This window comes from Terrapene carolina, unplaced genomic scaffold (assembly GCF_002925995.2).
Source record: "Terrapene carolina triunguis isolate 2854851 unplaced genomic scaffold, T_m_triunguis-2.0 Scaffold612, whole genome shotgun sequence".
NCBI classification, from domain to species: Eukaryota; Metazoa; Chordata; order Testudines; family Emydidae; genus Terrapene; species Terrapene triunguis.
In genome coordinates, this window is record NW_020664963.1 from 1,176,308 (window position 1) to 1,184,076 (window position 7,769).

The following is a 7,769-nucleotide window of genomic DNA, read 5'->3' on the forward strand; positions in this document are numbered from 1 at the left end:
GGATGGATGGATGGATGGATGGATAGAGGAGTGTGTATGGGATGGATGGATTGATGGAGGGATGGATGGGTGGAGGGGTGGGTATGGGATGGATGTATTGATGGAGGGATGGACGGATGGAGGGGTGGGTATGGGGATAGAAGGATGGAGGGATGGAGGCAGGGTTGCACTTTCCCTATAGCTTCATCCCCTGGATGTCCCTAGGTCAGCCCGGAGAGGCAGGGGTGAAGCCCTGGCTCATCCCGGTCCTGCCAGTGCCACGGCCCGTCCAAAGGTGGCTGGACTTCATTTCTGGCTCTTTGTCCTTAGTCCCCACGTAGGGCTGCTGACTCCCTCCAGAGGACAGGTCGTTTCCTAACCCCTGATACCTTTCCCCCTCTTCTCCAGCTGAGTTCACATGCTCCAAGGTTTCCTGTGGGCAGGTGTCAATGGCTCAGTCTTTGGGGGTGGGAGTCTCCTTTTCTTCCCTGATCCTCTGGTGATTTGGGGCCATTTCAACCAGTTCTTTAATGACCCAGCCATCCCCTCCAGACAGCCAAGGGACTTCAGTCCTCCAGGAGCCAGGTGGGTGCCCCACTGGGCAGCAATGCAAAGTGCACAAGGAAACTGAGGCATGCCTGGGAGTCATAAAAATATGACAGAAATGTCCTACTTTGTCACCCTTTGACAACTGTGACTGTTGTGCCACAGACTTGGGTCCCAGATCCCTGCGCCTGGGGGCTGGGAGGTGCAGGGTCCCCTAGTGATGCTGTCCTGGACACATGGGTCTCATTCCCCATCCCAGTCTTTCACCAGGACCCTTCAAGAGCTGCAGGGTCACAGACATACATTGCCCGTCCCATGGCAGCCAGGTGCCCTCCACAGCTGGGGCTGCAGAACATCTGGGCGCTGGCCCAGCTCAGCCCTGCCTGGAGCTGTGCACGTCTGGGACAGAGCTGAGCCCTGGATGGAGCTTGCACCCACTCCCCCACCCCCTTCTCCATCCGCACACCTGGTGGGGAGTGTGGCTAATGTCAGCCAGTGACATGGCCTTGTTAGCGTCTGCCTCCAGACACCTGGCCCAGGGCAGAGACGGAGGGACAGGTGGTGGGTAGGATGCTATGGGTCTGTAGAGCCCAGACAGAGCACAGGGATGGAGAGGATGGGGAAGCCTGCATAGATCCAGGCGGACAGAGGGAGCCCTGGAGACATTGACTCTATTGGCTGTGCACAGAGGGGACAAAAAGGCGTCATGACCAGGTTGAGCGTCAGTAATTTCTTACCCTGGGTCCTGTGCCGGGGACTCAGTTGGCTCATCTAAACAGGAACACTGGGATTGCCAGATCAGCTCAGACCCCCAGGTCCATCTAACCCCAGATCCCGTCTCCAGCAGGCCCCAGCCCCAGCTGCTGCAGCAGGGTGACTTTTGCAGTCACCAGTTCCTGGAAACCCACAGCACATGGGTCAGGAAAAAGCCCAGCTGGGTCACCTGCTCCACAGCTGGTGCTGAACCTAACTGGGATCTTGTGCCCCTTGCAGATGTGCACATCTGGGAGCAGAGCTGAGGGTGCTGGCTCAGCTGCGATGGGTTTGTCTAGCCCAGCTGGAGGTCCACGGGCAGAAAGCACCTCCAAATGGTGGGGAGCCCTTCATAGATCCAGAATCAGGTGGGACAGACATGGACTGGTATTGAAGGGACCTTGGGCATGGTTATGAGAGAGGGAATAGAACAGAAGAGGCCCACCTGTACAAGTTAGAAGACAGAGTAGAACAGTGCTCCCCCCTTCAGTTTGGAAATGGCATGGGTTCTGGGATAGAGCTAAGGGAATTACAAGAGTTTGCTCCCCACCCCACGCCCCCCACCTTCTTCCGACAATTCCTCTGGCAGCTCACAATCATGGGCAAAAAGCAAGAGGCAGCATGGCCCCGTGGCAAGGGGCACCAAATGGGGGTCAGGACATTTGGTTTCTCTTCTCAGCTCTGCCACTGACTTTCTGTGTAACCTTCAGCAAGACAACTTCTCCTCTCAGCGCCCGGCACGACGGGGCCCTGATCTCAGTCGTGGTCTGGGCAGTGCCTGGCACAATGGTGCACCCCGATCTTGGTGCTATTATAATCATATACATTTTCCCTCATTGCAGAGGGACCTGAGATAGCTGCGCCACCTTAGGGGGTCTTTGAAAGTCTCCACCCTAAGCTCTCTCTAGCCAGCTAAGTTAGTTCTCTCCTGCCCTCCTCAGCTGAACCCTTCTCCCCAAACAGCCTCTGTAAATGTTGTTTCCCTCTCCGCAAACACCACAGTCCTGGTGTCTCACCTCATCACTCTCTACTGTGGGGTCCTACCACCATCCTCTGATGCTGGTAACTGTCAGAGACAGGACTCTGGGTAGATAGCCACTGCCTTGGATCCAGTCTAGGGAGTCCCGTGAATTCCAGCTGCAAGGCATCACGGACCGGGTGAAGAAGAGGGGAGAAGAGGGTTGCATCCCGGCTGGAAGGGGCCTCCTGAGACGCTGGGGGGGCCGCCCAAGGACAGCTGTTCCATTCAGAGAAAGACTCAGGAGTCCGGACACCAGCACCAGCTGCTGCTTAAAGCTGTTTATTGCATCGCAAGCCATGGCTCGGACCCGCAGAGGAGAGAACGTTGCGGGTTTTCATCAAACACATTACAGAGAAAAGTTTTCATGCCAAGGAACAAGAGAAGAGAATGGGACAAAGGGCCTTTCCCCTCTAGGGGGTGCCGGCTCCCATCCGACCCCAGGGAAGGGACTGGCTGGCTCGGGGGGGGGGGGGGGGGAAAAGGGGACAGGAGGGCTGGGGGGCACCAGCTTTGATCTAGCCCCAGGGGGGACTGGCTGGCTTGGGGGACTGGGGTGAAGAATGGAGCACACAGCCTGTCCCCTTTAGGGGGCGCTGGCTCCCATCCGACCCCAGGGTGAGGCGAGGACTGGCTAGCTCAGGGGTGCCCCCAGACGAGTGCAGCAGCGTTCCCGCTCCGACAGGAAAGCCCCAGAAGTAGCGAAGGCAGCAGAATGGCAGAGCAGCTGGAAGCCCGTTGGTCTCTTTGCACAGCTACTCCCTGCCCATCTTCTTTCCGAGCCAAGGAAGATTCATCCTGCTCCCATCTCTGGATGTAACAGGTCCAATTTTAAAATAACCTGTTCCATGTTTGGATGAGGGACCATGTTGACTCACTAGGGGGTGCTCTCCCCGTCAGTCAATGCTGACCCAAGGCCCCAGTGCAGCACTAGGGGGCACTGTGCTGCAGGTTGAGGGGGGTCACTGGGGTGGGGGCTATGCCATGGGGAACAGGATGGGGGACTCCATAGGGGGTGCCTCCACTGGAGGAAGAGTCCTTATTGCCTCCAATCATTATAAGATTCCAGGCTACTTTTCCCCAGCCTCTATTAATGTCCACAGGACTTTTGCCTCTGGACGGCTGGAAAAGTGAGACCTTCATAAAATCCAATGAGTGAGACCCTCAAGGGAGTCTACAAGCCAGGACAGCCCGACTACAGTAGGGGCGTCACCACGAAAGACGACTGCTTCATTTTGATGTTCCCCACGCAGAGCATGGACGTCCGGTTGAAGGAGTCGAAGAAGAGTCCGCATTGCTTGTTGTCAGCCATCTGTAAGGTCACATCTTGGAGCCTGGTGGGAAAACGCACCATGTGGACACCGGTATGGCCCCAGCCGGCCACGCTGCATGTGGCCTCTGGCATCAGCAGGAAGTTGGCCGGGGGCAGAGGGATGGGTTTCATCGCGTTGGTCCGTTCAGCTCGCGCTCCAGCTTTCGTGGGAGAGACAGAGGGGAGAGAGAAGAGATTTACCAGCATGGCCTGGGAGATGCTTCCGCCCTTTCCACTGCCCTCCAAAGCGGTGGGATTGGAGACAGACAGAACCGATTAATACTTTGGCCTTCTTTGGCTCACTCTAGCCACGGATTTCATAGTGTATTATTAATGAACCCTGGGAAGGGGGGCTTAAAACTTATCCCCATTTCACAAAGGGGGAAACTGAGGCACAAAACAGTGAGGTGACTTGCTCAAGCACATACAGAATTAGTGGCAGAACCAGGGATAGAACCCAGGAGTCCTGGCTCCTACGTGCTCTAACCACCTCCACCCTCCCAGAGCTGGGGATAGAACCCAGGAGTCCTAGCTCCCAGACCCCCCTGCTCTAACCGTTAGACCCCACTCCCCTCCTAGCACTATGGTACCCAGATGATTCCAGCCCCACCACATCAGCATGTGGTTACTGGAGCGCATGGGACCCTGTGGTGGAAGACACTACCTGGAGCAGCATGATATCATTTTCCAAGGTTGTCCCATCAAAGTCCTCATGGAGAATCTTGCGTTGCACTCGGATCTGTTGCTGGGTCCTTTCCTTCTGGTTGAGGCTGTGGGCTCCCAGGATGACGACAGTGGGCGCGTCACCAGAGCTGTAGGATTCCAAAAATCACAAGTCAAAGTTGGAGGATGAGCGGGGGGGCCCAAATCATGAGACTGGCTGAAAAATCATGAGATTTCCAAGCCCGTTCATCTATCATGCTGGTTATTTGGGGGTCTGTCTCCAGATTTATTTTCTTAACTTTTGCAGTTTTATAATGAGTCTCTCGGTCTCTGGAGTTTCTGAAATTAACAAAGCCACGTAAGGGAGCTGGAGCCCAGGGACTGGCTTTGACATTACAGACCTTTGGAAAAATCACTGCTCACGGCCCCATATCTCTGGGGCTGGGGACTCCCTCCCTCTTCCCCACTCCTTACTATCCTGCCTCTCAGCCCCCTGCCCAGCTCCCTCTCTGCTCCCCCTACAACCTGATTTCCCATTGCCCTGAATCGCACACATCCCCCCTCTCCCCACAGCTGGGGGTTTCCAAAGCACCGAGGGGCCAGGCCAGGGTTGCAAAGGGATTCAGGCACCCAAAGATGCACAGAGGTGCTTTTTGAAAATCCCACCAGGCACCTAAACCCCTTGGAAATGTCAGCCCTCGCTCAGAGAAAAGTGGATCCAGCAAATGTCTACACAGACTACCAAGGCTGCATTGTTAAAGGGTTTTATGCACCGAACTCCCATCCCATCAGGAACCCAAAAACTTTTAAAAATCTGTCCTGAAGCTCTTTGGGGCAGGGTCTCAGTGTGTGTCTGGGCAGTGCTTGGCACAATGGGGGCCCTGATCTCGGTCGGGGTCTGGGCAGTGCCTGACACAACGGGGGCCCTGATCTTGGTTGTGCACAAAATAAGAAGCTTCCTTCTTTCCCATAGGTTGGGAATCTGAATCTACCCTGTCCTCAGCAGCCGTTTCCCTGCTATCCCCTGTGGCCTGTGCAGCCGGGGAGAGGTAGGTGAGAGAGCCCAGCAAAACACCCCTGAAAGCTGGGGGAGGGACTATCTGTCCTGCCTCTGACTACACCCTCAACGCCCTGCAAGTGCTCTTCAGTCAGGGATGGATGGAGGGGGCCACCTTGGGAGGTGAGGGAGGGCTCAGCTCCTGAGCCATGTCTACATCAGGGTTTGCCCTGTGCAGGGGCTGAGCAGAGCCCAAGTGGCCACGGGGCCATCCCCCATCTCCGATCCGCAGGCGGCTGGACAGCAGCCGTGTGGCTGGCATCTGAGGGGCACCTCACCCTTCTTCGGTGCAGTGTGCGGCTGTCAGGACAAAATCCTCTCGCACCAGGAACCCCCCACAGTTAATGGTGCTCTCTGGCCCCATCTTTGTCTCCACGAAGGCCATGTAGGGTCTGGAGTGGGGCCGGGCTTCCTGTCCACCGATGACCTCCCCTGGCAGAGACCCCTCCCCCCCCCCCGAGAAACACAATGTTGAGGGCAGGGGGGAGCAACAAGTAGATCAATCAAAAGAGACACAAAAGCAGAATATTCTCCCAAACAGGAATCCAGCTACATCCCTGCGCATGTCCCCATGAGCCGAGTCCATCTCCCCCCCCCCCCCCCCAAACCCCCCTTACGAGCCACCTGCCCCAAGAATTCTACACACACATTCCCCCCGTCTCCCTGAGACTGGCCCCTGATGCTAAATTAGGACTCGCCACCCTAACAGCAGGACAAGGGCTCTGCTCCCCTCACTCCCAGACTCACCAGCCTGAGCTCTGAGGGGCAGGAGAAAGGCCATGGGCAGCAGCAGCAGCAGCATTGTCCAGGGGAGGGGATGGCATCCCGGTCTCAGCCCGGGGGTTTAATATAGGGCAGGTAGGGGAGGGGCAGGGGGACCTCAAGACACATTGACACTCGCCTCAGTGGGGCAGATCAGCCACCTCAACGCCTGGACACCTGACCACGCGGGCCGGTGGGAAGAACAGGCCCTGCTGAGTCACCCCTTCCCCGGGGAAGCTCAGCAGCTGTGGCTGTGTCCAGCCTGGCTCCGTGCACAACCCAATGTGGTGCCCACTGCAGGTCGTGCCTCCTGGCACTCTCCTGCCACTCATGCCTCCTGGCACTCTGCCGGTACAGCTGGTTGCCCTGCACAGGTGATTGCCCTGCACATCTGGTCTTCATGCACAGCTGGAGCTGGGGAGCATAGCTGCGGACAATAAGCTCCCAGCTCGAAGCATGTGGGCGCTGTGGTTAGCCCTGACTCATCTCAGCTGCTGGTGGGAACTTGGCCCTTTGATCCTTCTCAAGCATCTCCCCACAGCGTGAGCGGGGCTGGGAGGAAGGGGGTTGGGCCACAGCTCAGACACTCAGTGTGTATAGAGATAGACAGATAGATAGAGGGGGTGTATGGGGATAGTGTGACGTTCCCCTCTGGTGTTATCTGTACCGGTGATCTGCTAGGTCACTCCAATCCTTGACTCTGGGAGCCAGCCTTATCCTGCTCTGCTGTGAGAACCCCCACTCCTGGGCTCTTCACACACAGCCTCTGGCATGTAAGCTGCTCCTTGGATTGTGCAACCGACTGACACTAGCCAATATCTCCAGTCCCAGACACAACCCTAGGAACCTCCATCTTGCAGTGTCCAGTTATGCCCGCTGGTCGCTGCAAACTTATATGAGTTCGTCAATTTAACAAAGAAATTGATATGTACCAGGCTTGTTATCCCAAGGGGAATCTCGGACAGGCTTCAAACCAAACGCACTGCTTCAGGTAGAATAAACAAACAGATTTATTAACTACAAAGATAGATTTTACGTGATTATAAGTCAAAGCATAACAAGTCAGATTTGGTCAAATGAAATAAAAGCAAAACACATTCTAAGCTGATCTTAACACTTTCAATGCCCTTACAAACTTAGATGCTTCTCACCACAGGCTGGCTGGTTGCCTTCAGCCAGGCTCTCCCATTTGATCAGCGGTCCTGTCGCTTGATGTTGATGTCTATAGATGGAGGTGGAAGAGAGAGGAAGATCATGGCAAACGTCTCTCCTTTTTATCATGTTCCTTCTTCCCTCTTGGCTTTGCCCCCTTCTTCAGAGTCAGGTGAGCATTACCTCATCGTAGTCCCAAACTGGCCAAAGGAAAGGGGGTGACTCACTCGAGAATACAACAGATCCTTTGTTGCTGCCTAGGCCAGCGTCCTTTATTCCTGTGAGGCTGGGCTGGATTTGTCCCATACCTGCCTTGATGAGGTGTGAACTGCCTCTCTGCTCTTGGAGAGTTTTTGCCTGGGCTTATTTTAAGCCATGAAGATACGTTTTCAGCCTCATAAGTACATACAGTAATGTTATAGGTTATAATTTCATGTAACAACAATGCTCAGTGCATCATGAGCCTTCCGAAGACACCCGTGTCAAGGCTGGATCCCCACTTTGAACTTTAGGGTTCAAATGTAGGG